The sequence below is a fragment of the Crinia signifera genome, chromosome 7 (assembly GCF_055691185.1).
Source record: "Crinia signifera chromosome 7, ASM5569118v1, whole genome shotgun sequence".
In the NCBI taxonomy this organism is placed as follows: domain Eukaryota; kingdom Metazoa; phylum Chordata; class Amphibia; order Anura; family Myobatrachidae; genus Crinia; species Crinia signifera.
In genome coordinates, this window is record NC_139223.1 from 156,510,946 (window position 1) to 156,525,144 (window position 14,199).

Sequence of the window (14,199 nt, forward strand, 5' to 3'; positions counted from 1 at the left end):
ATTATTAGGGTGGTACTTGGTGGGACATTGTAAACAGGACCCCAAATCAGATCAAATTTATGGGGACAGTCATGGAGGTAGTATGTAATTTTCTCCATGCTTGCGACAAACCAGATATAATTATGTAGGGCAGGGACAGAAGGAGTGGCAGGAGATTTCCAGTTTTTAGCTAATAGCAATTTAGCGGCTGTTAAAATATGAGAAAGTAGTTTGTTCATGGGCGGGTCTAAGTCTGGGAAAGGTCGGGATAGTAGGAATGACAATTGATCTAAACGAAGTGGGATATCGGAGATGGAATTCAAAATGTCGTGCACTTTAGTCCAGAACGGGACAATGTGGGGACAAGTCCACCAAATATGAAGAAGAGTTCCTTGGTGCCCACATCCCCGTCAACAGACAGGTGTGCCTGAGGGAAACATCTTAGATAATCTGTCAGGAGTATAATACCACCTGTAATAGAGGGGTTTATTTTGGTTCACTCTTTCTGACAAATTCGTTCTTAAATGGACAAAACCAGGGGGGGGGGGGGGGGGATGTAAAATGTGCAGAGAGAATTAGATTTGGGTGAGTTATTTTGTTTCTGTGCAGGGAAAATACTGACTGCTTTATTTTTACACTGCAATATAGATCTCACTTTGAAGTAAAACCCCACCCACATCTAATTCTCTCTGCACAAGTAACATCTGCCCCACCTGCAGTGCACATGGTTTTGTCCATCTAAGAAGGAATTTGTCAGAAAGAGTGAACCAAAATAACCCCCATAGTTTGTAAGACACCTCCTTGAGTCGGGTTGAGATAGAGCTTTTGGCTATACCTTCCCTTACTTCCTAGATTCTGGAGGGAACCCAGGTCTCTCCCATTCCTGCTCATGGCGGGTCTGTGAAGTCGAGGAAGTCTCTACCAAAATGCAATAAATAGAAGAGATTAGTCCGCTACGTAGCGGGCTGTTAAGCGTAATCATATTTGGGAATGTTTGAATTCTATACATACTGTAAGATGAGGAAATTACACCATTTGTATTAAATGGTCTCTCCACAAATATAACAGTTGCAAAGATTTCCAGGTCAGCAGCAATTCTTTGAATAAAATGAGCAATATTTAGATTATATACATGCCTTGAGCTCCTCGGAATCCTTACTCCTAAATATGTGATGTCCAATGACAATGTGAAAGGCAAATTACCAATCCCCTGTCTTGCAAAGTTGCCTGATCCTAATCTAAGTGCAACCGATTTTATTGAGTACTTTTTATTGCATTTATTTATTGATGCTAGATGATTATGTATTATATCTTATTCTCTGGGGCAGGTGCCAGGTTACTATGGCTACACACGTTACTGTTGGATGAGAGGGGATGTGTGGACAGCACGCCAAACTTCCAGTTTTCCAGTGCAGAAGCTTGTGGCATCCTGCAGAGAGTAGAAGTTCAGGTATGTAAAGTGGTAACACTTGTTTTTTATTTCTCAAATATATATCGCATGACGGCGGGCTAAAAAAAGCCTGAAACTTTGTATAGCAGCATGATGTTATGAGTTTAATATTAATAATAAGTCCGCCAAGTGCTGAGTTTGGGATTTTATATACATATATACACACACACACTGTATATCTCCCAGTACAAATCAAGAAGCTGCGCTGGACCTGTGATCTGAAGTCCCCCAGGTCCCCAGACAACAGTGATATATACAGTGTGTATATATACATAATATATATATATATAGTCCCAGCGTGGCAGCACACTCACATAACAGGTAAACTTGGCCGGTGCCTTCACCAGTGACTCTCACCTGAGAGCACGTATGTAGAGAACAAGGATGTAGGAGCGGCACTTCAGCAAATAAATGTACAAGTAGACTTATGCAATTTGCAACGTTTCGAAGTCTTTAATCCTTCGTCGTCAGGCAGAAATAAAACAACAGTTACAAAGCTCACCTTATATCCCCCCCTGTGCTACCGGACACTCCCACGTGCACGGACGGACGCCGACGGTCAGACTCACCTGAGTGACGTCACCGACCATGGCCCGTTACCATGACAATGGGTATAAACAACCGCCGCCAATGATCAGTTCAAGCAGCCCGTGATCACCTGTCAGACGCCAGCCAAGCGCGGCGTCACACAACTGATCCCGACCGATATGAAAGAAATTGACAGACGCGGTCCCAATAGTGCATAAAATATATTAAAAACAAATGCAGGACAGTGTTACATGAAGTATATAATAAAGGATATTATACATACACATTTAAATACAATGTTTACAGGAATATCATTCAGAAAAGCAGGAGCGGATTACCATAGAAAAAGAGCTGGTGTGCACAGTATACATAATAAAGAACATCAGTAAATCAATGCAACATAGAATGTTAAACCAATCATTACCAATTAGTCAGAAGACTATTAATGACAATTTAAAGAAACATTCTCAACCCAAGATGCTCATTTAAGCCTCTCGGTGTTTGGGTGCCAAGTCGATGAATCCATCGTGTCTCACATTTTAATAACTTAGCTGAGTGATCCCCCCCACGTAAAGAACTAGGAACATGGTCAATTATAATGTAACGTAAGGTAGCCAGACTGTGACCGGCCTCTAGGAAGTGCCGGGCCACAGGCTGATCACCCACACCTGAAGAAATAGCATTTTTAATAGAGTGTCGGTGTGTCGCCATTCTCTCCCTCAGTGTACGGTCGGTTTTCCCGACGTAACTGAGTCCACACGGACAGGTGATTAAATAAATAATAAATTTAGTGGTGCAAGTTACTCGATGTTTAATGGGTATCCTGCTGCCATTAAGGGGGTGACAGAAAGAATTGCCAGTTGTGAGGGCTCGGCAAGTAATGCATTTCAAACATTTAAAGCAACCCAATTTAAGAGGAAGAAATGAAAAGGAGGGATGACTCGAATCCAGGCCAGTAATATCAGTACGCATGACCTTGTCACGTAGATTACGTCCCCGGGTGTAGCAGGGCATTATAGATGTGTTTTTCAAATTTAAATCAGGGTCGGTCCCAACTACCGGCCATCATTTTTTACAAGTACGTTTAATGGAATTGCTGTGAATGTTAAAATGATTGATCCAGGGCATCTTGTTTTTCTTATTTAGGGGTTTGTCCTTAGCAATTAACAAATTGGCTCTGGGAATCGCCAGAGCCCTTTCTTTCGCCTTCAGTAAATCTTTACAGTTATATCCCGTGGATACAAATTTATTGAGCATGACGTCTATCTGGAGAGAAGCCGTAGCTGTCTCACTACAGATACGCCGTGCACGAATAAACTGTGAAAACGGTAACCCTGCTTTGGATGCATTAGGGTGAAAACTAGATGCGTGTAGCAACGTATTACGATCAGATTTCTTCAGGAAAAGATCGGTACTGATGTTACCCCGATGTAATGTCACCTCTACATCCAAAAAATTTACTTTATTACCATCGATGGTGTGTGTAAATTTAATAGGGCAATTAGTATCATTGTGAGATTTGATGACAGTCTCAAACTCAACCTGTGAGCCTGTCCAGATTATAAAGACGTCATCTATATATCTGGCATAGAATTTAATCCGTCCAGATATATAGTCGTCAGTGAAAAAAATTTCACGTTCGCATTGCATCATATAGGCATTGGCGTACGATGGGGCCACTGAAGACCCCATCGCTACGCCAGATACCTGAAGGAAGAATGCCCCATCAAATAAAAAGTAATTCGAGGTGAGTAACATGTGTAGAAGATCACAGATCAAGTCAACATCGGGTCCAATATAAAGTGGATTTCCTGTGATCAAATCTCTAACAGCCTTCACCCCTGCTGCATTAGGGATGACAGTATACAAGCTGGTTATGTCAACACAGCATAACCAGCTACCAACAGGGATATCCTGTACCGCTTCCAATTTGTTTAAAAAAGAAGTAGTATCCTTAAGATGTTTGGGATGTTCAACTATACAAGGCTGCAGAAGTGCATCTATGTATACGGATGTATTTTGAAACAAAGAATTCCTTGCGGATATTATTGGTCGGCCTGGTGGCCTATCCATATTTTTATGAATCTTGGGGAGAGTGTAGAGGAGGGGTACCACCGGACATTTGGGCACAAGTGCCTCAAAAACTGTCTGGGTGATAACTCCCTCTGCTACAGCCCTCCCCAAGCGATCAGACAATTTTTTAGTAAACAAATCAGTAGGATCATTAGCAAGTTTAGAATACACTGAAGCATCAGCTAACTGGCGCTGTATCTCGAGCCTGTAAGTCTCAAGGTCTTGTATAACTATCGCCCCGCCTTTATCAGCGGGGCGAATGATGATATCGGTATAATTAGACAGACTCTCCAGTGCTCGAAATTCAGGACCAGATAAATTTTTGGGAGAAGCATCGACAGAAGAAGAGATGACATTAGCAGCTTCAGAATTAAGCATACGACTGAATGATTTAATGGAAGCATTATTAGTAAATGGTTCAAAAGTAGATTCAGGCTGTAATTTGGACACCTGCGGGGGAACAAAGTCAGCATTAATAAATGGCTTCACATTAACAGGTTTCACTATACCCTTCGTCCCACTGAAGTGTTCATGTAGGCGGAGCTGTCGATTGATACGGTATTTTTCAACTTCCCAGTCAAATTCACGAAAGTTGCTAGAGGGAACAAAAGAAAGTCCTCGGCCTAATACTTGAAGTTCAGTGGTTGTAAGGGTCCTTGAAGATAAATTAATCACGGCTTCTTCTTTGATGCTGGCGGTCTGCCGCTTCTTCCACGTCCTGTAGCCTTGCCCGCCCCTGCGGGTGTAGCGGCGTCTATGGGTCGGTTTTGCAAGCGGGTTCGCACCCCTAAAGGGACTGCCGACAGTTTGGATCGGGGATGGTAACTGTAAAGATTTACTGAAGGCGAAAGAAAGGGCTCTGGCGATTCCCAGAGCCAATTTGTTAATTGCTAAGGACAAACCCCCTAAATAAGAAAAACAAGATGCCCTGGATCAATCATTTTAACATTCACAGCAATTCCATTAAATGTACTTGTAAAAAATTATGGCCGGTAGTTGGGACCGACCCTGATTTAAATTTGAAAAACACATCTATAATGCCCTGCTACACCCGGGGACGTAATCTACGTGACAAGGTCATGCGTACTGATATTACTGGCCTGGATTCGAGTCATCCCTCCTTTTCATTTCTTCCTCTTAAATTGGGTTGCTTTAAATGTTTGAAATGCATTACTTGCCGAGCCCTCACAACTGGCAATTCTTTCTGTCACCCCCTTAATGGCAGCAGGATACCCATTAAACATCGAGTAACTTGCACCACTAAATTTATTATTTATTTAATCACCTGTCCGTGTGGACTCAGTTACGTCGGGAAAACCGACCGTACACTGAGGGAGAGAATGGCGACACACCGACACTCTATTAAAAATGCTATTTCTTCAGGTGTGGGTGATCAGCCTGTGGCCCGGCACTTCCTAGAGGCCGGTCACAGTCTGGCTACCTTACGTTACATTATAATTGACCATGTTCCTAGTTCTTTACGTGGGGGGGATCGCTCAGCTAAGTTATTAAAATGTGAGACACGATGGATTCATCGACTTGGCACCCAAACACCGAGAGGCTTAAATGAGCATCTTGGGTTGAGAATGTTTCTTTAAATTGTCATTAATAGTCTTCTGACTAATTGGTAATGATTGGTTTAACATTCTATGTTGCATTGATTTACTGATGTTCTTTATTATGTATACTGTGCACACCAGCTCTTTTTCTATGGTAATCCGCTCCTGCTTTTCTGAATGATATTCCTGTAAACATTGTATTTAAATGTGTATGTAAAATATCCTTTATTATATACTTCATGTAACACTGTCCTGCATTTGTTTTTAATATATTTTATGCACTATTGGGACCGCGTCTGTCAATTTCTTTCATAGCGGTCGGGATCAGTTGTGTGACGCCGCGCTTGGCTGGCGTCTGACAGGTGATCACGGGCTGCTTGAACTGATCATTGGCGGCGGTTGTTTATACCCATTGTCATGGTAACGGGCCATGGTCGGTGACGTCACTCAGGTGAGTCTGACCGTCGGCGTCCGTCCGTGCACGTGGGAGTGTCCGGTAGCACAGGGGGGATATAAGGTGAGCTTTGTAACTGTTGTTTTATTTCTGCCTGACGACGAAGGATTAAAGACTTCGAAACGTTGCAAATTGCATAAGTCTACTTGTACATTTATTTGCTGAAGTGCCGCTCCTACATCCTTGTTCTCTATATATATATATATATATATATATATATATCAGGACCCAAAATCTCTAAAGTTGCGCTCTGAATAGTCCTATTGGTCGCTAATAACACTTAATCCCCTACTAGTGGGATTTTCTAAACAACATACCACCCCAATAGTGTTATTTAAGCGCTTCAATAATTACTTCGATAATTTCAGTTTTTTTCAACTCCTTAAGAAATCAAAGATTTTTTGACATATATCAAAACATTTATTAAAAAATGAATATTTAACAGATAAAAAAGCAATTTTTCTCATCAGTTCTTGATTTACTGGTGTTCCTTTAATCTCGAAGAGAACAAGTATCCGACACGTTTCGTCTCAGCGAGACTTCATCAGGGGTATAGTTATTATATAAATCTCATAGGTCTTTAAATCGTTTTTAAATGACGAGAAAGATTTCTTAATATGGCTCGTAGGAAAAGGTTTTCCTCAGAATTTTTAGTGCAAAATAATTTTTATTGTTATTTTCATAGAAGTACATAAACAAATAGTACAGAATATGCTTTGGCAAACAATGGTTCCTAGAAGCGGGCTATTAAGATGCAGTAAGTGAATTAAATGTATAGGAACCAAGACAGAAGTTAGAGATAAGAGAAAGGTGGGAAGAGAAACAGACTAGGGTTAAAGGGGTGGGGGAGGGAGGGGGGTAGCTCCGAATCCTATTAGGGGTTATCATATCATAGTTAAGTATTATAGTGCAAGAATGGAGGTATCATCTTATGGAAGCATAGGTAAGCCAAGCTGGGCACATAGAGGTCTGCATCCAAACCAAAAGGAGCTGGGGTCGGAAGGGTCTCTGTTTGACAGATGGACTGAGGGGGGGACGTGAGGATGTCTTTGAAAGTTTTTGAATCTTTGAAGTCCATCCAGCGGAACCAAGTATCTATGAAAGTTACATGTGCATCTTCCGCGGAGGATACAATGTCTTCCATTTCCCTGTAAGAATCTACTCTAGTAAGCCAGTCCTTGATCGTTGGAGGAGAGGAGGATCACCAATGTATTGGAATGACTGCCTTAGCTGCATTATTTAAGAGACAGAGCAAGGATTTCTTGTAGCTTGCGATCGGGGCAGAGGAGAGATGGAAAAAGCCAAAATAGTGGGTTAGAAGGGACAGGTTCACCTATAATAACAGCAGAAAGTTTAAGGAATTCTGACCAAAATGGGCTGAGGAGTGAGCATTGCCATCATATATGGAGTGGGTTGCCAGGAGCATTAGAGCAGCGCCAGCAGACATCAGGTACACCAATCCCCATTTTGGTAAGTACGTCAGGGCATCTATACCCACGGGATACCAGTTTATATTAGGTTTCCCGGACCCCCACACTGAGAGACTTTCCCCCACTTCTTCCCCTAGTTCCAAGTCCCATGTTTTAGTAAAGTGCGGAAGACCGGGGCTTGCATCTTCAGAGAGAAGATTGTATATCAGGGAAATAGTATGGGTGGGAGCAGAAGGGCCATTATACAGAAATTCAAATGGTGTCAGGGTCTTCTGAGGGGCGCTGGAATGACCCAGCGATTTAAGGAAGTGGTGTACCTGAAGATATCGCCAGTATTCAGTATGGGGTAGATCCCATCCACTTTGTAGGTCATTGAAGGACGCGATGGTTCCCCCACTCACCAACTGTCTGATCCTAAAAAGGCCCTTCTCCAGCCAGCAGTGGAAGGCCCTGAGATCCAATCCTGGGGGGAAATGAGTGTTTGCCAGGAAAGACAGATAAGGGGAGTTCTTAGAGGAAATAGAAGGGTTCTTTCTCATAGAACTCCAGCATGTTAACGTGGGCCCGATGGTGGAATGGGAAGACCTAGGTGAGACGGGGAGCCATGGGGCTATAGAAATAGGGATTGGGAGAGCTTGTTTTTCAACTTGTACTTTCACATTAAAGTTAGAAAGATCCCCAAACAAATTAAATTCCTCTAGTAAGTTAGGTAGTGAGGTGAACGGGAAGGTAAAAGTGGCCAGTAGATCATCAGCGAAAAGCGCCTTTTTATACTCCGTCCCATTCACAGCATACCCGGAAATGTTAGGGTTCAGCCAAATTAAGCATGCCAGCGCCTCCATACATAGGACGAAAATAAGGGGGGACAAAGGGCATTCTGGTGGGTACCATTGTTGATAGCGAAAGGGGCCAAGAGGGATCCATTTACTCTAACCCTCGCCAATGGGGAGCAGTAGAGGGAGAGGATGCGTTGGGAGAACAGAGGGCCCAACCCCAGATGCCGCAAAACCCCGGCCATGAACCCCCAGTCAATGCGATCAAATGCCTTTTCGGTGTCGGTAGATAGTAAGATTGCTGGGACCTTTGTAGTGGAGATGTGATGTATTAGAGCCAGTATTTTGGAAGTGTTGTCCCGAGCCTCGCGGCCCGGTATGAGCCCTACCTGATCAGAATGTATGATAGATGGGAGATAGACCTTCAACCTATTGGCAAGGAGTTTAGCGAATAGTTTAACATCGCAGTTGAGGAGGGATATCGGCCGGTAGCTAGGGCACAGGGACGGGTCCTTACCCTCCTTAGGGATTACCGTGATATGAGCTTCTAGGGATTGTCTGGAGAAATGGGATTGTTCTGATACAGCATTAAAGGCCTCTAAGAGTGAAACGCAGTGGGGCGTGACCACGGATAGCAGGGAGTAGGTCGTAGGACGCTGTGCTCTCCCGCTCCGTTATGCTGAGCATGCCACGAGTAAGGCTTCACCTACCCCGCTAATCCCGTCCTCCCAGACCCGCTGCTATTGAGGTGGGCGCCGCTATTTTCGTATTATCGGGACTTGAGGCTCGAGTGAGGAGAGCTCGGTCCCCCGAGGTCAAGCTGTGACGCAGCCAGAAGCCGGAAACTAGAGCCGGGTCGGAAGCAGCACCAGTGCTCCACGCCGGAGCCGCAGCAGCGCCACGATCCAGCAAGAGGCTGCGAGGCATAATACCGCGCTACTCCCCCGCTACTGAGGCAAACGTTCCACTTTAAAAAAAAGGCAGTGGAGGGTATAATAGCGCTGCTCACAGAACCCTGGAGACATAGAAGGGGCTGTTGAACATCCGCTGTACACACGCTGAAGGAACGTGAGGAGAGGAACTGGAGGACAGAACAGCAGCTAAAGCAGTGGTGACAGTGTTGGGGGAAGCTGCACTGCCCCACCAAGGGGAGCAGGAGTGGTCTGGATACCCCTCTGGAACCTTGGCAAACAGAACCCACCGAGTGGCACACCGAGTGGAAATCCGAAATCGGTCTGGCCCTGAAGAAGGGTAACTAGCAATTGATGCTCCCAGCGACAGTGTGACTAAACCCCCAGTAAAAGTCTATAATTTTCGGGACTGTGTTTATTGTGACTGTTTTGGTTTCTGGACCTGCCTAGGGACCGCTCCTATGATGATTGCTGGGCCAGGCTATGAATAATAGTTTTTTTTTGGTTGGGAGCAGAGAGTTTGCCACATCTGTATAGGCACCCTCAAAAAGACTGGCACACTAGTGCTGTATGTGAGAGGGAAAGAGACTTGCTAAAACCTAATAGCCCAGGCATTTTAAAAGCTAGAAATCCCCCCATTGGGATAAGAAAAAGAGAGCAAATATGGTAAAAGGCCAAAATGCTGCGGCCAACCGGCTTGCTAAATTTGCCAGGCAAAGTTGGGACCGACCCTGATTTAAATTTGAAAAACACATCTATAATGCCCTGCTACACCCGGGGACGTAATCTACGTGACAAGGTCATGCGTACTGATATTACTGGCCTGGATTCGAGTCATCCCTCCTTTTCATTTCTTCCTCTTAAATTGGGTTGCTTTAAATGTTTGAAATGCATTACTTGCCGAGCCCTCACAACTGGCAATTCTTTCTGTCACCCCCTTAATGGCAGCAGGATACCCATTAAACATCGAGTAACTTGCACCACTAAATTTATTATTTATTTAATCACCTGTCCGTGTGGACTCAGTTACGTCGGGAAAACCGACCGTACACTGAGGGAGAGAATGGCGACACACCGACACTCTATTAAAAATGCTATTTCTTCAGGTGTGGGTGATCAGCCTGTGGCCCGGCACTTCCTAGAGGCCGGTCACAGTCTGGCTACCTTACGTTACATTATAATTGACCATGTTCCTAGTTCTTTACGTGGGGGGGATCGCTCAGCTAAGTTATTAAAATGTGAGACACGATGGATTCATCGACTTGGCACCCAAACACAGAGAGGCTTAAATGAGCATCTTGGGTTGAGAATGTTTCTTTAAATTGTCATTAATAGTCTTCTGACTAATTGGTAATGATTGGTTTAACATTCTATGTTGCATTGATTTACTGATGTTCTTTATTATGTATACTGTGCACACCAGCTCTTTTTCTATGGTAATCCGCTCCTGCTTTTCTGAATGATATTCCTGTAAACATTGTATTTAAATGTGTATGTAAAATATCCTTTATTATATACTTCATGTAACACTGTCCTGCATTTGTTTTTAATATATTTTATGCACTATTGGGACCGCGTCTGTCAATTTCTTTCATAGCGGTCGGGATCAGTTGTGTGACGCCGCGCTTGGCTGGCGTCTGACAGGTGATCACGGGCTGCTTGAACTGATCATTGGCGGCGGTTGTTTATACCCATTGTCATGGTAACGGGCCATGGTCGGTGACGTCACTCAGGTGAGTCTGACCGTCGGCGTCCGTCCGTGCACGTGGGAGTGTCCGGTAGCACAGGGGGGATATAAGGTGAGCTTTGTAACTGTTGTTTTATTTCTGCCTGACGACGAAGGATTAAAGACTTCGAAACGTTGCAAATTGCATAAGTCTACTTGTACATTTATTTGCTGAAGTGCCGCTCCTACATCCTTGTTCTCTCTATATATATATATATATATATATATATATATATATCAGGACCCAAAATCTCTAAAGTTGCGCTCTGAATAGTCCTATTGGTCGCTAATAACACTTAATCCCCTACTAGTGGGATTTTCTAAACAACATACCACCCCAATAGTGTTATTTAAGCGCTTCAATAATTACTTCGATAATTTCAGTTTTTTTCAACTCCTTAAGAAATCAAAGATTTTTTGACATATATCAAAACATTTATTAAAAAATGAATATTTAACAGATAAAAAAGCAATTTTTCTCATCAGTTCTTGATTTACTGGTGTTCCTTTAATCTCGAAGAGAACAAGTATCCGACACGTTTCGTCTCAGCGAGACTTCATCAGGGGTATAGTTATTATATAAATCTCATAGGTCTTTAAATCGTTTTTAAATGACGAGAAAGATTTCTTAATATGGCTCGTAGGAAAAGGTTTTCCTCAGAATTTTTAGTGCAAAATAATTTTTATTGTTATTTTCATAGAAGTACATAAACAAATAGTACAGAATATGCTTTGGCAAACAATGGTTCCTAGAAGCGGGCTATTAAGATGCAGTAAGTGAATTAAATGTATAGGAACCAAGACAGAAGTTAGAGATAAGAGAAAGGTGGGAAGAGAAACAGACTAGGGTTAAAGGGGTGGGGGAGGGAGGGGGGTAGCTCCGAATCCTATTAGGGGTTATCATATCATAGTTAAGTATTATAGTGCAAGAATGGAGGTATCATCTTATGGAAGCATAGGTAAGCCAAGCTGGGCACATAGAGGTCTGCATCCAAACCAAAAGGAGCTGGGGTCGGAAGGGTCTCTGTTTGACAGATGGACTGAGGGGGGGACGTGAGGATGTCTTTGAAAGTTTTTGAATCTTTGAAGTCCATCCAGCGGAACCAAGTATCTATGAAAGTTACATGTGCATCTTCCGCGGAGGATACAATGTCTTCCATTTCCCTGTAAGAATCTACTCTAGTAAGCCAGTCCTTGATCGTTGGAGGAGAGGAGGATCACCAATGTATTGGAATGACTGCCTTAGCTGCATTATTTAAGAGACAGAGCAAGGATTTCTTGTAGCTTGCGATCGGGGCAGAGGAGAGATGGAAAAAGCCAAAATAGTGGGTTAGAAGGGACAGGTTCACCTATAATAACAGCAGAAAGTTTAAGGAATTCTGACCAAAATGGGCTGAGGAGTGAGCATTGCCATCATATATGGAGTGGGTTGCCAGGAGCATTAGAGCAGCGCCAGCAGACATCAGGTACACCAATCCCCATTTTGGTAAGTACGTCAGGGCATCTATACCCACGGGATACCAGTTTATATTAAGTTTCCCGGACCCCCACACTGAGAGACTTTCCCCCACTTCTTCCCCTAGTTCCAAGTCCCATGTTTTAGTAAAGTGCGGAAGACCGGGGCTTGCATCTTCAGAGAGAAGATTGTATATCAGGGAAATAGTATGGGTGGGAGCAGAAGGGCCATTATACAGAAATTCAAATGGTGTCAGGGTCTTCTGAGGGGCGCTGGAATGACCCAGCGATTTAAGGAAGTGGTGTACCTGAAGATATCGCCAGTATTCAGTATGGGGTAGATCCCATCCACTTTGTAGGTCATTGAAGGACGCGATGGTTCCCCCACTCACCAACTGTCTGATCCTAAAAAGGCCCTTCTCCAGCCAGCAGTGGAAGGCCCTGAGATCCAATCCTGGGGGGAAATGAGTGTTTGCCAGGAAAGACAGATAAGGGGAGTTCTTAGAGGAAATAGAAGGGTTCTTTCTCATAGAACTCCAGCATGTTAACGTGGGCCCGATGGTGGAATGGGAAGACCTAGGTGAGACGGGGAGCCATGGGGCTATAGAAATAGGGATTGGGAGAGCTTGTTTTTCAACTTGTACTTTCACATTAAAGTTAGAAAGATCCCCAAACAAATTAAATTCCTCTAGTAAGTTAGGTAGTGAGGTGAACGGGAAGGTAAAAGTGGCCAGTAGATCATCAGCGAAAAGCGCCTTTTTATACTCCGTCCCATTCACAGCATACCCGGAAATGTTAGGGTTCAGCCAAATTAAGCATGCCAGCGCCTCCATACATAGGACGAAAATAAGGGGGGACAAAGGGCATTCTGGTGGGTACCATTGTTGATAGCGAAAGGGGCCAAGAGGGATCCATTTACTCTAACCCTCGCCAATGGGGAGCAGTAGAGGGAGAGGATGCGTTGGGAGAACAGAGGGCCCAACCCCAGATGCCGCAAAACCCCGGCCATGAACCCCCAGTCAATGCGATCAAATGCCTTTTCGGTGTCGGTAGATAGTAAGATTGCTGGGACCTTTGTAGTGGAGATGTGATGTATTAGAGCCAGTATTTTGGAAGTGTTGTCCCGAGCCTCGCGGCCCGGTATGAGCCCTACCTGATCAGAATGTATGATAGATGGGAGATAGACCTTCAACCTATTGGCAAGGAGTTTAGCGAATAGTTTAACATCGCAGTTGAGGAGGGATATCGGCCGGTAGCTAGGGCACAGGGACGGGTCCTTACCCTCCTTAGGGATTACCGTGATATGAGCTTCTAGGGATTGTCTGGAGAAATGGGATTGTTCTGATACAGCATTAAAGGCCTCTAAGAGTGAAACGCAGTGGGGCGTGACCACGGATAGCAGGGAGTAGGTCGTAGGACGCTGTGCTCTCCCGCTCCGTTATGCTGAGCATGCCACGAGTAAGGCTTCACCTACCCCGCTAATCCCGTCCTCCCAGACCCGCTGCTATTGAGGTGGGCGCCGCTATTTTCGTATTATCGGGACTTGAGGCTCGAGTGAGGAGAGCTCGGTCCCCCGAGGTCAAGCTGTGACGCAGCCAGAAGCCGGAAACTAGAGCCGGGTCGGAAGCAGCACCAGTGGTCCACGCCGGAGCCGCAGCAGCGCCACGATCCAGCAAGAGGCTGCGAGGCATAATACCGCGCTACTCCCCCGCTACTGAGGCAAACGTTCCACTTTAAAAAAAAGGCAGTGGAGGGTATAATAGCGCTGCTCACAGAACCCTGGAGACATAGAAGGGGCTGTTGAACATCCGCTGTACACACGCTGAAGGAACGTGAGGAGAGGAACTGGAGGACAGAACAG

At 44.4% G+C, this 14,199-nt stretch overlaps 1 long non-coding RNA gene across 1 annotated transcript in view; it reads left to right on the top strand.

The window, feature by feature from the left end:
* The first annotated feature begins 1,307 nt into the window (after positions 1-1,307).
* The window catches only part of LOC146019574 (uncharacterized), a 78,741-nt gene continuing 65,849 nt past the window's right edge, over positions 1,308-14,199 (top strand). The window contains exon 1 of the long non-coding RNA XR_014450610.1: positions 1,308-1,429. This is a non-coding gene — a long non-coding RNA (uncharacterized LOC146019574). The remainder of the gene's footprint in view (positions 1,430-14,199) is intronic.